Below are 15,634 nucleotides of genomic sequence, written 5' to 3'. Positions count from 1 at the left end.
TGATCGTATTGTATTCTCAATTTAATCAATCGGATACAGACTCGTGAGATGATCGTATACGTCACGGTTTTTTACAATAGAGATATAAGATTAATCGTAGGGGCTCCCTAATCACTGTACTGAACATTTAGAGATTTTTTAAGACTGGTTATCCCAATAGTCTTAGAACTGGCAATTTAACTTGGTTATTTTGGGGAGCAGAAATTGTTTCTACAACGAACTTCGAATGTAGGACTTGTAGTTTAATTAAGATTTACTGAAAGTACTTTCACTACACAATTCTCAGGCAAAATAAATTTTAAGGGACTTTCTCTAGTGTACTCTACGATAAGTTTAATTTAGTTGAAACTTAATTTAGCAAGAAACGTTAAACTTAACACTTAGAGGAATTTATTAAGTTTTGGGTTTTAAGTGCATACAACAAAGACAAGTTTAACGTTTTGTATATTAAGTAGGAAAAAGCAATACGGGTTCCGCTGAGTGACTTTAAAATACTCTTGGTGGTATTATTTAAAATAGCTTAGATTTAAGAGTACATTCCCAGAAACTTAAAAATAATATGAATCTCTTAAAATTCTAACAAAAACTTAGTTTAAAATATGTATTTGCCTGAGTAGGTCTTATTTTTCACAAACCACAACTATATTTTTAATAAATGCCTATATCCTTGGCAATATTGATTCATAACACATCCCATACGAAAAAGGCTATATACCTAGAAATTTCAGCACGTATTATAATGAACTAATTAAAAATGAGGCCACACATGAGAATACTTAACAATGGGATCGAACTGACTCATTGATTCTTTCAGAAAATATTTGCTAAAACTTTGGCGAACGTGATATTTCACACATTTCCACTTAGACCATATTTAGAAACCTAGCGATAAAATAATAGGAGAATGGGTAACATATTTTAAATATGTACTTGGGGATTTCCTTAAAAAACACAATAAGTACGACCAAAATATGTAATGACAAACAGCAAATCAACTTTCAATACATTTCATAAGTCCTTGTTATTTGCAGTAGGAGAGAAATTCACATAAGTAATATGATTATTTGCATAATGTGTTCCTAGTTCAGAACCTGCATTCACTTGAGTACACTCATTGAATGCAATTACATAAGTATAGTTAATTTAAGTATGACTTGCATCGTCTTGAGTGTCCTTCAGTAGCGAATTGACACGTAAGATAAGCCAACTCGTAACTTGAGTATCAGGTTGTGTCATCCAAGGATGCTGTAATTGTACAAGATGGCCTGCATGTGTATGGAAAGGTAACGTTTTATAACACAGACCTTACGTAAAATAAATGATAATTGTTGTGTGCAGCCAAACTGGAGTGTGAAAGTTATATTTCCTTGGGGAAGTGTGTTCCCACAAACAAATAATCTTTGTTCTAAAAACGGAATAAAATGGATAATTTTATCCTCTTACGTAGGCAACACAAATATGGATATCATTGATGCTTAATAACATACGCACTCACTTTTCTTTTAATACACAGCGTAGTTACCTACCTAACTATTGAAGGAAACCTTAACAAAAATCATTGGAGTATTGTTAATTAAAATAATATGGATATATTTGATACGCTTCAGGCCAATTTTGTTTAGGTTTACTGAAATAGTTTAGCTGTCCCGCTAATTCTTTGCAATAAAAAATAATGACAGCATTTTATACTTAGGTACCTAATACTAAGTAAATATAAATCTCAGCTGTCATTTGAACATCTTTGGCAGTCGTAAATCAGAAGTCAGAAAGACTGACAACCAGTCAGCCTTACCTAGTAGTATTGGGATTCCCGAGTAACTGGGTTGAGGAGGTCAAATAGGCAGTCGCTCTTTGGTACTCAGCTTCATCCGGTTAGACTGGAAGCCGACCCCAACATAGTTGGGAAATGGCTAGGTATGCCATGTTTCAGTAAACATACCGCAACATTTTAAATTCAATGAGTTTCAAAGTATCATACAAAATAAGTTTAAGAAATTACGTAAATTGTGTTTGGCTGCAGAAATTGCACTTCGTTATAGTTGCGCAATAACAACACAAGAATACAATAGTAATGCATTCGGGTTTCTTTCGGAAATTCTTTGTCAATGATGACTCGTCCGTGACAAGAATTTGAGAAGAGCATTTTTTTTTGACAACTGTAATTTTTATAATTTGTCAGGTACCTATTTGCTGTCTTACAAAATACATGCTCTTCAAATGCAATAGTTTGCTTTTGCATCATACTTTTTAGGTGACACTTGATATAGCATGATAAAAAGAGAAGTGAGTGTTAAAATTATTACTCTTGGCATGTTTTCTAGTAAGATGCATACGAAGTCGCGGGCAGAAGCTAGTATGATAAAAAAATATGTATAATTTTTACTTCAGGGTCCTTATTTCCTCTGCCACACAAATGTTAGATAGTGGCGCAAGTCATTAAACCTACATTGTTACGGATTAGTCGTGATAAACTATGGTGCTAGCACGTGCTTGAACATATTTTCCCCTTATTGCTGGTAGTAACCATTTAACAATACAACTTGTTGTTATGTTACGTCAGACCTTTATCCATATAATGTATATAGTATAATAGTCAACACTGGGTTATCCCATAATAACATGACGCACGTTGAAAAGTTACAATAAACACATAGATGTACGAAGTGCATTTATGCAGAAAAAAATATTACAAGTACCTAAACATTAAAACAACATTAACGAATAAAAATTAGATTACCGCACCTAAAAACCTTTTACGTCTTAATTTATTTATAAGACCCAGATTTTTATGCAAAATGACAAACATGCTCATTCTCTTATTTAACACGAGATGTCCCCACAAAGTTGCCATCTACTTTTATATCCGTATATTATGAAAGCGATGAGATTTGCTTCAACAGTCGATATTGTAAAATGTCGGGCCCTGCGCAGGTCGAAAGTTGCGCAGAATACTGCGCGTGCAGTAATGAATGTGGTCTCGATAGGTGCGCGTGCGCGCCCGTGACCACGAGAGGTCGCTGACATCCGTCGTGCATAGCTTTGCGTGTGTTTAACTTTATGCGTGCAAATGTCAATACCGAGGCTGCTAAGAGAGGTCATTCTTTGTATAAAGATAGGTCAGATGTTGTAGAATAGAATTGTAATTTGAATTATATGTAGCAAATAATAAACTTTCTCCTTTTTGGCAAGTAAATGAATAAAGATCAGGTTTTTTTCAATGAACGATGACGTTTACTGAAAGCGGTTGATGAAGAATTCTGGGCCATGTTAATTACTGTTATTAATGTAAATTCATATTCTTACGGCCAGTTTCTTCATCAAAAGTTAAAGTTAAAGTAATGTCTAAAGTAAAAGTAACGGTCAAATTCGTTTTTTCAAGGCTAAAGTGACAGCAAAATTCATAAAAAAATTGAATTTAACCGTTACTTTAACTTTAGACATTACTTTGAGTTTTTTGATGAAGAAACTGGCTGTTAAACAGCTAACTAGCTAAAGCTAACTAGCTTTGACCATTAAATAAAGAGAGACGACAGATCTCCATAAAAATGTCTTGAATAAAAATTAAGTAAACCTCTGTTTGTGAAACCTAGTTACAAATATTACCAATTCATAAGTGCCATAAGCTAAATGCTAATACATATGTACTAGTAATCTACCGATGCATGTTATGTTTCGTTAATACTGCCACGGCAACTGAAACGTTTACTTTTCTGTATAATTTGTGAAGTAACGCAAGAAAAGGATGTTACAGTAACTAACAGTTTTACAAAAATGATGGATAGTCCGTCAGACATTTAATTGGTGTCGCCTTTTTCTTTGCTAGCTGTTGCATAAGTCTTGTTTAGCAGCTAAACGATTGGACGAAAAAATACTTAACATTTTTAAAGTTAATGTTTTTTGAAAGGTGTTACGCAATTAGGAGACGGTGTTGATGATTTATTATTGTATTTTTTTTTTTAATAAAGTCCATCTTTAAAAACCTAATGGAATTTTAAAATTAATTTAAGTGTCCTAATTAGCGTCATATTAAAAAAAAATACTGAATATTGATTTTCTGTACCATGTCTTCATTATGAGTAATTCAAATGTTTTCAATAATATCATATTTCATAATAAATGTTTACATAGTAAACCTGTGGAATATTCATGACATCAGTGTTACGTTGTTATCAGGTAAAAAGGATAAAAACAAATTACGCCATACAATTTTCAGCAGGTATATCATTCTAGGAACGCTTACAATTACAAATTCCCACTCGGTTGAGTAACTATGCAAGCCTTACAAGAATTGCATTACAGGGACCGTTTAGATCAGAAATCCCAGCTCATTAAATTAATAATTCACACTGCACAATGCGACAATAACGGTATATTTTGCAACGCTACTTCAAAGTTGCAGCATTATTATTATATCTAATATGATGTATCATTTTCCGAAGTTGCAGTGGCTATTGCATCAAGTGTAAAGGATCTGATAACTTGAGAGCATTCCCGCGATGCTCATGTATCATATGGTCGCACAACCGGCCGGGCGGGATGCGTGACATAATATACTTTCACCAGCAGGCACCCGAAGGCGCGGCTTACTAAATCTTAGCGACTGTTACGGGTATTGTATGCCTTCCTTAAATGTTACGGAATATTGCTCTATTGCATCTTACACTTCCCTGATCTCATAATAGGATAGTTTCTTCATAGGTCTTATACTCACTGGGTTATACGTCCAATGATTGCAATATGATTGATCGGTCGGCAGAATCCTATATTTAATCCTTGCTTAGGAAACTATTGCAGGCTTTTAAGTACCTATTTGTTATTAACAAATGTAAGAGATTAAAGATTAGATAGGCTTTTATTACTTCGCGTTGTGCGTTTTATTAGGTCAGTAAAGTTGAAGATAGTAAAAATTGCAAAATGCAATGCTAGTAGTATCTACTTAGCACCTACTTGAAGAAAACAGATAGTCACGCTTGAAAAACATAAAAAATAGAGAGGCGATTAAAATAAATACGGCATGGCAATTTAGCTTAGCAAATCGTCGTCGGTAAGCACTCTTATGTTCTTCCTTATTAGTGCAATACTGACATAAGTGGGGCTTGAGACATCGCAACCTCTCTAACCCCGGAAGATATTAGAACAACATACTTTTTTGGCAAACAAAGCCAAACAATCTTCTTAGATTGTTACCCCAAAGTATGGGAAAAACTAAATTGAAAATTGGTGCAATCTTCCTTGTTGTCGTCAGACTTATTGCAATAGGCGTGTAACTGAAAATTATTGGGCAAATCGCGAATTACATACACAGTTATTTGTCGGAGTTATTTCGTCACGTCAAACGTCTATTTCCGTTTGGAAGGGAAAGTGTTATGTAAATGAGTGGAGGACGAGCCGAAGTTTTGGGCATGGAAACTAACCACCGCATGCTAAAAATGTTGAAATATGAATATGAAATATTGGCAATTTTTATAGTAGAAACTAGCGAAGACAGTGACGAGGATTCATAATTAATCTTTGATCTGATAAAAAACTGCGAGAAAATATCTTGAGATGCAGATAGACAGATAAAGGGCTATGCAATAGTAGCATTGAAGAATTTACTATCAACAGCAATTACATACCAATTTCGGTTTTTTCCTTACTTTGTAAAACTGATGACATAGGCGCCGCTGAGCCCTTTTGAAAGACCACTGGTGTGTCGAGAAGCATGATGTCTATCGTAATCTACATATAATACGTTACAATTTTACATAGCAGAACCCTTTGGGACAATTTCATGAAACCTGTTCTGCTTTAGAGTGCGCAAACAAAGAATAAGTGCACGCCAGAAGACAGTGATAAAAAGAACAACGGAAGATATCGCTATACTAATACATAGCTAGGAGAAGAATCAAACTGATTTAAGAGAATACACACTTTGTGAAGAATAAGTGACCCAAAAACCATGTTGATAGGCACAAATTGGAAAGAGTTCCAAAAATATTTTTCAAGAAAGGACTAAGAAAATATCTTCAAGAATTTAGATCGAGATGGAACAGAAAGAAGTGCCAAAAGGCAAGACGACTGGCACAAAACAGTCTTACCACAATTCACTGACTAGGTCATAATAGCGATACATAAGCTCGTCTGATGGAGTCGGCACGGGATCCTCAGTAACTGTCTCTACTACTGACGACATCACTATCATTTCTGAAAAAAGAAATTCAAGTATCAACAAGCTTTCATGACTGTTTCTTATTGCCACCATAAAAGATACCTCTAACAATTTCATTGAAGTTGCAATCGCTGTGGGAAAATTAGGTACACGCATTGATCTTTCTACCATCTAGATTGGCTAATCTGATTTTCCTTGATTTTTGATTTTTGAATTCCTATTTTGATTTTTTTTTGATAGATAATAATAAGATCGGTATTTTTTATAGCAAAATATGTAAAGGAGAATGGCAGATTTCGTACCGCATATTTTTGTCGTTGTTCAGTTATAGAATTTGTACCAATTATTAAGGCAACTAAGCCATTTATTTTCATGTTAGTGTAGTATTTTTAGAACTCCGGATTAATTAATTATACCAATTAAAAGATTCAATTAATTAAACGTAATATAATCTTAAACTAAACGCTACTAAACGTAGTTCTGTTTTTAGAAGTTGCCATTTGTAAAATATCACGAGGCTCGAAATGATAAATAATTATTTAAACATAGAAATAACAGTAAATATAATTAACCAATTACATATTATACCTTAAAATGAATAATTATTGCATACTATCTTAATAATTAACAATTTAATTATATAAATTATTTTCACCATCAATGTTTTTATTTTGTATTGGCAATTATTTTATTGACAGGTAACGGATATCTTTCAGAGTCTAGTCTCTGTCTGTCAGTGTCTGTTCAGTTCTTTGCTGTTGTTATGGATTGTGGTTTGTTACTGCATCTGAGCAATTTAAGCAAATTATCTGGTCATTTTTACGTTGAGTCGAGGAACTGCTCCTCCGTACTCTATCTGTTGATAGTACTTTCGCGAAAGGACGCTTTATTACTTGTTTTGTGTGTGTGTACGTGCTTTAAAATGACGAGTTTGCAATGCATCAATTGCAACGTTCGCTTGTCGCGAATACGAAGGCACGCTTTATCCGATGAGAGTGAAGATATCGTCAATACTATTCGGCTGTGGACATATCCTAGAGATGTAAGTAGTTTTCAAATAACATTTTGCGTACGAGTGTGCCAGTTACGAAGTGAGAACTTTTACGTGTTAAAAAGTAGACTCACCATATAAACTACACGATTTCATACTATAATACTATGAATGTACCTAAAACTAATCTTAACATTATTTGAAAAAATATATTAAATAATATATTTATAGTAATTAGCTTATAAACATGTGTCATGCAGAAGGCAACTACTTTTACTTTGACAACACTTCGCGCTGTGGCTGAGCAATTGGACTGCTGCGCTGTGTGCCGCTGGTTCGATCCCCGCACGGAACAAATATTTGAATGATCTGCAAGTAGTTATTCTGGGTCTGGGTATTTCTGCACATGAGTTTCTATGTTTGTAAACGTACCCACGACACAGGAGAAATTCCTAGTGTGGGGCAAACTTTTTTTTTATACTATTATATGTTGCTAAATCTGGGACAGCCATGATATTGGCTTTACTAACAACAAATGGATACTGGTTTTTCCATTGTACCTTTGCCCTTCTCTACTTCAGTGAGCAATAAACCTATTCACTCATATTAACACAACATAGATATTTTTGGTAAAGGTTTTCTCAAAGGTGAAAACCAATCATTGTATGTCAAGAACTATTCTATCGCTTGGTCATGATGGGCGCAATTTATGTCTTAACTTAGTGTTTAATTTTTATTTCATTTACAGATGTCATCCATGAATGAAGTTTGTGGAGTTTGCTGGGGCCAAGCTCGAGATTTGAGCTTCAATGTTCCAGAAGGACCAGAAGAAAGACCCCAACATATTGTGTTGCCCAATATAAGAAGAGCGGCTGAAACAGCAAGACATTGCATTTTCCAAGAGTGCATGGAACTGCCAAATAATACTAAGAATAGATTAAATAATTATAAGAACAATAAAATAGACGTATATTCCTACAAAAACAAAGTTGTTTTATTATACCGCACTCGAAACCCGAGAACTTGACCATTATCAAACTGTTGCAGTCCCCTGCTGGACAGGTATCTCCTAAATGCACTCTACTGAGTGGGTACGATCCTTATCTATCTATCTATCTACCTATTTACCTAATTGTACGTACCTACCTAAAACACACCCAAGATTAAGAGACAAGCTAGGTAAAACATTTATTTTATCATTACCATAACAATGTTTATATACCTAGCTAAAACCACTTTTAGTTATCGGCACGGATATCGAGCCATGACCTTCACCTGCACAGAAGCGATTTACTGCCTTATTGCCTTATGCGTACGGGTGCGCAAAGCGATCCCCACTCTTCCGCCGAGAGCCCAATATCCGTGCCGGTAACTATACATGGGTACACTGTAGTACATAACCTTAAAAAACAAAACTGGTTATAACTTTTAATTCCCAAGTTCTAAAAATCTAAGAATTTACAAAGGGCTTGCCTATCATATTACCCACCAATTATAACCCATAACAATGTTTATGTACCTAGCTAAAACAACTTACATGGGTATACTGTGGTACATAACCTTAAAAAACAAAACTGGTTATAACTTTTACTTCCCAAGTTCTAAAAATCTAAGAATTTACAAAGGGCTTGTCTATCATATTACCCATCAATTAAAACAAAAAATATCCCAAAACACGAAATTTTATTAGCGGTACGAAAGTCCCATACAAGCCTGCCATTCGCCTTTAAGATACATTATTCAATTTTATTCTCATATCCACTAAGTTGAATGACTTTTTTTCTCTTTTCACACACGCTGCATTCGCAATAGCGGCTACAAAAAACCGGCCAAGTGCGAGTCGGACTCGTGCACGAAGGGTTCCGTAAATTACAGTTAAATCAACCTATCTCAAAAACTATAAGAGATACTTTGATCAAACCAAAAATCGTTGAAAGAGTTAATTAGCATGCATCACCTCTATTTTTTTTAGAATTTTATACCCCGTAGTTATAAAAATAGAGGGGGGGGGACATACTTTTTACGACTTTGAGAGCTGATATCTCAAAAACCGTTCACTTTAAGAAAAATGTTTTTTAGAAAACTTTATATCATTTTAAAAGACCTTTCCATTGATACCCCACACGGGTATGTACATCGAAAAAAAAAATTTCATCCCTCAGTTACATGTATGGGGGGCCCCACCCCCAATTCTTTTTTTTACTATTTAGTGTCATATTTTTGTAGCGGTTCATACAACACATATTCCCATCAAATTTCATCACTGTAGTACTTATAGTTTCCGAGTAAATCGGCTGTGACAGACGGACAGACGGACAGACGGACAGACGGACATGACGAAACTATAAGGGTTCCGTTTTTGCCATTTTGGCTACGGAACCCTAAAAAGTGAAGATACTTTTACCGTCACTGTGAAGATGGATAGTTCTTATGTATAATACTGGCGTCTGTCACTTAGATTTATTTGTTTTCGAACGACTTTTTCATTATAGAGGTATTTCCATATTTTGTCCGTCAATACAGTACTTAAGTACATAGGCGTGAATACATATATGTATTATTTTTTATTCCACCGTTAGGCTGTTGCAGTGTTGGATTTAATATTTACTCCCGTTCTTAGAAATAAAGATACATACGACATACCTATAGTACTTTTCCCTTGACATGATTGTGTATTTCTTGGGACAATACTGTTACCAAATGTTACACAAAATTTGGGACTTCAGACGAATACTAAAACGTAAAAATATCTGAATAACTTAACATTCTTCTTCACCAAAAAGACATTGCGTATTCAGCACAAAAGTTATTGTATTTATTTAAATTCACTTAAAAACAAAATGTTGCCAAAAGTAAAAGTGTTGTGAATAAACAAAAGGTGACTATGGACACGACCTCCTTGGCGACCCGACTGCGGGTGATGAATGTGAGTGCTGTTTTGAATTATGTAAGGAACTGCCATCCAAAACTCGGTCATGATGAATTGGGCATCGACATGTTATTATTTATTACTGTTACATAAACTTGTTTGTCAAGAATATCAATTATTACGTATAATAAAGACAAGCATTAATTATTGCGGAAAATTAAATTAACGTCAATATACGAATATGGATTTTGGAATAATAAGAAGTAGATAAAGTATGAATAATATGATTCAAGGGAACTAAATTACTTTACGCATATTTTGTAAGTAATTAGGAACCTTGGTTTTGACCTATTTTGACCACAAAGCCTTTTGGGGCATGACAAAAAATACCTGTACTTTGAATCCATAAAGCAGATACAAGAATATGTGTCATAGTGGTAATAAATAAAAGAGTTTTCCTATTATAAAGGGTTTTAACTTCCAGAAGGAACTTTAAGCACTTCTATAACTATTTACTCCATATACATACTTTTCATCTTATCGATTCAGCCAAGCAAAAGCGTACGTATCAAATAAAAATTTTGGCAGAGTTTGTTATTTTGTACATGGTCAGCTCTTTGGGAGTTTATGTCAAAAAGTACAAAAAATACAGTAAGGACTATACATAACATAATATTAAATTACTAGCCGTGTAGCGACGGCTTAAGAATACATATGTCGCTACCCCTTCTTCCAGTGGGTGTCGTAAAAGTCGACTAATGGAGTATAAAATGCACCAAACACCAGTGCAAGAGAAGGAAAACTCGGAAAAAACCCTCTATCAACCCGTCTGGCCAGCGTGATAGCAGTAGGCTAAATACCTCTATGAGCAGCACAAAAAAGCCACGGCCCCTAGTTCCCGGCAGTCCCGCTATTCCCGGTCATGGTGGCGACCGTGGTTACGGCGGGGCAGGGGGTGCGAAGAATCTCCGGGTTACGGGAGGCCACCAAACAAAACTGACTCTGGCGACGTACAACGGCCGCACGCTACGGCTTGACTCGCATCTGGCGCAACTCGAGGTGGAACTTGGGAAGATTAGGTGGCACATATTAGGGTTATGTGAAGTTCGAAGAGAGGGGGAGGACACCATAACCCTCGAATCAGGTCACCTAATGTACTTCCGAGAGGGAGACCAACAATCCCAAGGTGGCGTTGGGTTTCTGGTTAATAAGTCCCTAGCTGATAACGTTGTGGAGGTGTCTAGTGTGTCGAACAGGGTAGCGTACCTTATCTTAAAGCTCACCGACAGGTATAGCCTCAAGGTAGTGCAAGTGTACGCACCGACCTCGACACATTCAGACGATGAAGTGGAGGATATGTTTGATGACATATCAAGGGCCCTCCACTTCACTACAAAGACCCATTACACCGTTGTCATGGGGGACTTTAACGCTAAAGTGGGAGTACAGATTTGCGGCGAATCGGCAGTAGGATCCCATGGATTTGGAAGCAGGAATCATAGGGGGCAAATGCTCGTCAACTTCCTCGAACGTGAGGGGCTCTTTTTGATGAACTCTTTTTTCCAAAAGCAGCCCCAAAGGAAGTGGACGTGGCAAAGCCCCGACACTATGACTAAAAATGAGATTGACTTCATCATGACGAACAAGAAGCACATATTCAGAGACGTCTCCGTGATCAATAGGTTTAATACCGGTAGCGATCACCGACTTGTCCGAGGCTCTCTGAATATCAACTTCAAGGCTGAACGTTTCCGTCTGATGAAGGCCAGGCTCCGACCAACACTGCTCCAAACCATGACAGGATCTGAAACGCTCCAGTCAAATTTGGAGAACCGATTTGCCGCCGTGGAAACCACAACAGACGTTAACCAGAACCACGAAAATGTGGTTCGGATCCTCAGGGAGGAAGGTTCGAGATTCTGTAACATGCAGCGTAAGGGCAAGAAATCAAAGCTTTCGGAAGAGACATTAGGGCTTATGAAGAGACGACGTGAAAACCCACCTGTCACTTCGTCAGCTAAGCGGGCTCTAAACCAAGAGATCAACAAGCACGTACGACGCGACCTCCGGTGCTCCAATACTCTTGACATTGAAAGAGCAATTGAGCTGAATCGGGGGTCAAAGGTGTTCGTACAATCTCTTGGAAGAAGCCACTTGACGAAGCTGACCACAACAAGTGGAGAAGTCGTTTCTTCGGTGCCGGCAGTCCTTTCGGAAGTGGAAAATTTCTATGGCCGGTTATACGCATCGCATGCATCTCGACCTGATCCCGGAAATGAGGACTCTAGAGCCACATTAACGCGCCATTTCACCGAAGACCTGCCAGAAGTCAGCAGTGGCGAAATCGAGATCGCTCTGAGACAGCTCAAAAATGGAAAAGCCCCTGGCGAGGATGGCATTACAACAGAGCTATTAAAAGCAGGAGGAAAGCCCGTACTGGGGGAGCTCCAGAAGCTTTTTAATGCCGTCCTGTTTGAAGGGAGAACTCCAGAGGCGTGGAGTAGGAGTGTTGTCGTCCTGTTCTTCAAAAAGGGAGACAAAACCCAGTTGAAGAACTATCGACCCATTTCCCTCCTAAGCCACGTCTATAAGCTGTTCTCAAGAGTGATCACGAACCGACTTGCGCGAAGACTCGACGAATTCCAACCACCGGAGCAGGCTGGGTTTCGGAGCGGATACGGCACCATAGACCACATCCACACAGTGCGGCAGATTATACAGAAGACCGAAGAGTATAATCAGCCCCTGTGTCTAGCATTTGTGGACTATGAGAAGGCCTTTGACTCGGTTGAAATCTGGTCTGTTCTGGAGTCCCTGCAGCGTTGTCAAGTAGATTGGCGATACATCCAAGTGATGAGATGTCTCTACGAAGCCGCTACAATGTCCGTCCAAGTACAAAATCAGCAAACAAGGCCCATACCGTTGCATCGAGGAGTGAGACAAGGGGATGTTATTTCCCCGAAACTGTTCACTAATGCAATGGAGGATATGTTCAAGACGCTGAACTGGAAAGGACGTGGCATCAACATCAATGGCGAACACATCTCTCACTTGCGATTTGCTGACGATATCGTCATCATGGCAGAAACGCTGCAGGACCTACAACAAATGCTGAACGACCTGGCTGAATCTTCTCTACGCATCGGCCTACGGATGAACTTGGACAAAACCAAGGTCATGTTCAATGAACATGTTCTACCGGAACCGATTGCGATACACGGCGCCGTTCTCGAAGTTGTTCGGAAATATGTATACCTCGGGCAGACATTGCAGTTAGGTAGAAACAACTTTGAGGACGAGGTGAATAGGAGAATTCAGTTGGGTTGGGCTGCATTTGGGAAGCTACGTCGAGTCCTAACATCGTCGATCCCACAGTGCCTAAAGACGAAAGTCTTCAATCAGTGCGTCCTACCTGTCATGACTTACGGAGCCGAAACGTGGACACTGACGGTACGGCTGGTCCACAAGTTTAAAGTCGCTCAGCGGGCTATGGAAAGGGCTATGCTTGGCATTTCTCTGAGGGATCGCATCAGAAATGAGGTAATCCGTCAGAGAACCAAGGTCATCGACATAGCCCACCGAATCAGCAAGCTGAAGTGGCAGTGGGCTGGCCATATTAGCCGAAGAACCGATAACCGTTGGGGTAAACGAGTTCTAGAGTGGAGACCACGCCTCGGCAAGCGTAGTGTAGGACGTCCTCAGGCACGGTGGAGTGATGACTTGCGCAAGACGGCTGGCAGGAGCTGGATGCGAGTAGCCGAAAATCGATCTCAGTGGCGTGCACTTGGAGAGGCCTATGTCCAGCAGTGGACTGCGATAGGCTGATGATGATAACATAATATGCATATATCTAGGATAACCAGAAGAGGAAGTTTGCTTAATTATAGTTGTAACACTAATTTTATTGTTGCAATCGAATGTAGATGCGGCTAGGTGATCTAGACTTAAAATGTCAAGTGTGACGTAACAGTTTATATAACAATGACTAGCCAGAAAGCTATTGATAGTAGGTGATAAAAACTAGGTAGTAAAAGTTCCTAGTTGGGTGATCGTGACTTCGATTCAATCAGGTCAAACTGTTGTTGAAATACAAACATATTTGATGATCTTTATTTATTTATTTTATACCATTGACTAAATCGTAATTAATCACTTCTTAGTTTGATATCCTAATTAGAAGAGAGCATTCCGTAAATTGTACTAAAATGACACACACAATTATAAATTATAAATTAAATTAAATTGACAATAATACTTATATCAAATTGTATTATATTATTAATAAGACCCCGACATAAAATGACATTATTATAGACAATAAAACAAAATGTTTTATTGAAAATGTCGTCAAATTCATTCGTGACTGAAAATAAGTCATCAGTAATTGCAACAGCAATAGCAAATAATGTTGTTGTGAATATTTATGATAGCTTATGAATTGTAGTTTGGTGTCTTGTATTACTTTACATAATTTACTGAACATAAACTTAACACCTTGGCACATTGTTGTCATATTATTGTCTTGATTTTATTTGAAACCGTCTGTACTCCGAAATAGGTAAATACATGATTTTGACAAGAATGTTAAAAATCAAAGAAATCTTTGGTTATTTTTTGTTGAGAATCAATCCAATTGATGATCTATCGATGGATCATTAGCTAATTGGTTAATTTTAGTTTTCTCCAAATAAGGCAAAATATAAATCGCATTTTAATAGTTGGTAAAAGCCCTAGTTATCTGCATTTAAATCGGACAGTGTATAAAGATTATAATTACGGGTGATTCTCCCACGATAATATTCATTACAACTACCGGCCGAGTTGTGTAATGCGCGCGTCTGTAACATTTGTATGACTCTTATGTTACGCAATAGTTCCGGTGAATCGAAACCTTTGACCGGCCGCATTGCGCAATATTTTGAGATAATAGATATGTTCTACTTTGAGCACTTTTTCTTGCATATTTATTTAGGCAGGTATCGGTTTTGTAACACTTTTCTGATAATGTTAGGTAATACTTTTGCAGACTTGGTAGACGCCAGGAAGACACATTTGTATATTTATGAGTTGGTTTGACCTGGATTGCTCTTTATTTTGGGCAAAAATATCTCAGTTCCAAACGCTAAAAATACTGAACATTTTAGATTAGATTACGTGAATCTCGAGCGTAGAATGCACTATTATGACAGCATCTAATTAAACAGTTTCCTGAGTGGTTCAATGTTTTCGCCAAATATAACCAATGTTTGCGTAACAACTTTTACGATATCACTCCTAGACTATTGCCTTACATAATAAGTATATAGAGCGCCTGTATTATCAACTTGTTTTTGTTGACATACCATTTTGTGAGAGTGCTCTTTCATATTTTTATTTTTACGCAGCTATAAACTACTCGAAGCACGTAGCAGAGAATTCTCAACATTCTGTCTAAAAGTCCGCAATAAATTCTACGACATATTGTATGACTTAATAGCTTACAAGTTTCTTTTACAGCAAGAGTTGTTACTTTTATTACACCTAATAATGTCATCGGCGAATTCAGGAATTCATCTACAAAGTAATACCTATTTTGTCATTTTTATTTACCGGTAGGTAATTTAAATACTATTCCTAACCATAA

The 15,634-nt window shown here is 37.2% G+C and overlaps 1 protein-coding gene across 1 annotated transcript in view; it reads right to left on the bottom strand.

Moving 5' to 3' along the window:
• The window catches only part of LOC110384048 (uncharacterized), a 35,854-nt gene that overhangs the window by 3,381 nt on the left and 16,839 nt on the right, over window positions 1-15,634 (bottom strand). The gene's annotated exons all lie outside the window — the stretch shown is intronic.

Source organism: Helicoverpa armigera, chromosome 12, assembly GCF_030705265.1.
Source record: "Helicoverpa armigera isolate CAAS_96S chromosome 12, ASM3070526v1, whole genome shotgun sequence".
Lineage (NCBI taxonomy): Eukaryota > Metazoa > Arthropoda > Insecta > Lepidoptera > Noctuidae > Helicoverpa > Helicoverpa armigera.
The sequence above is the reverse complement of the archived record's forward strand: the minus strand, read 5'-3'. Positions and strand labels throughout refer to the sequence as shown.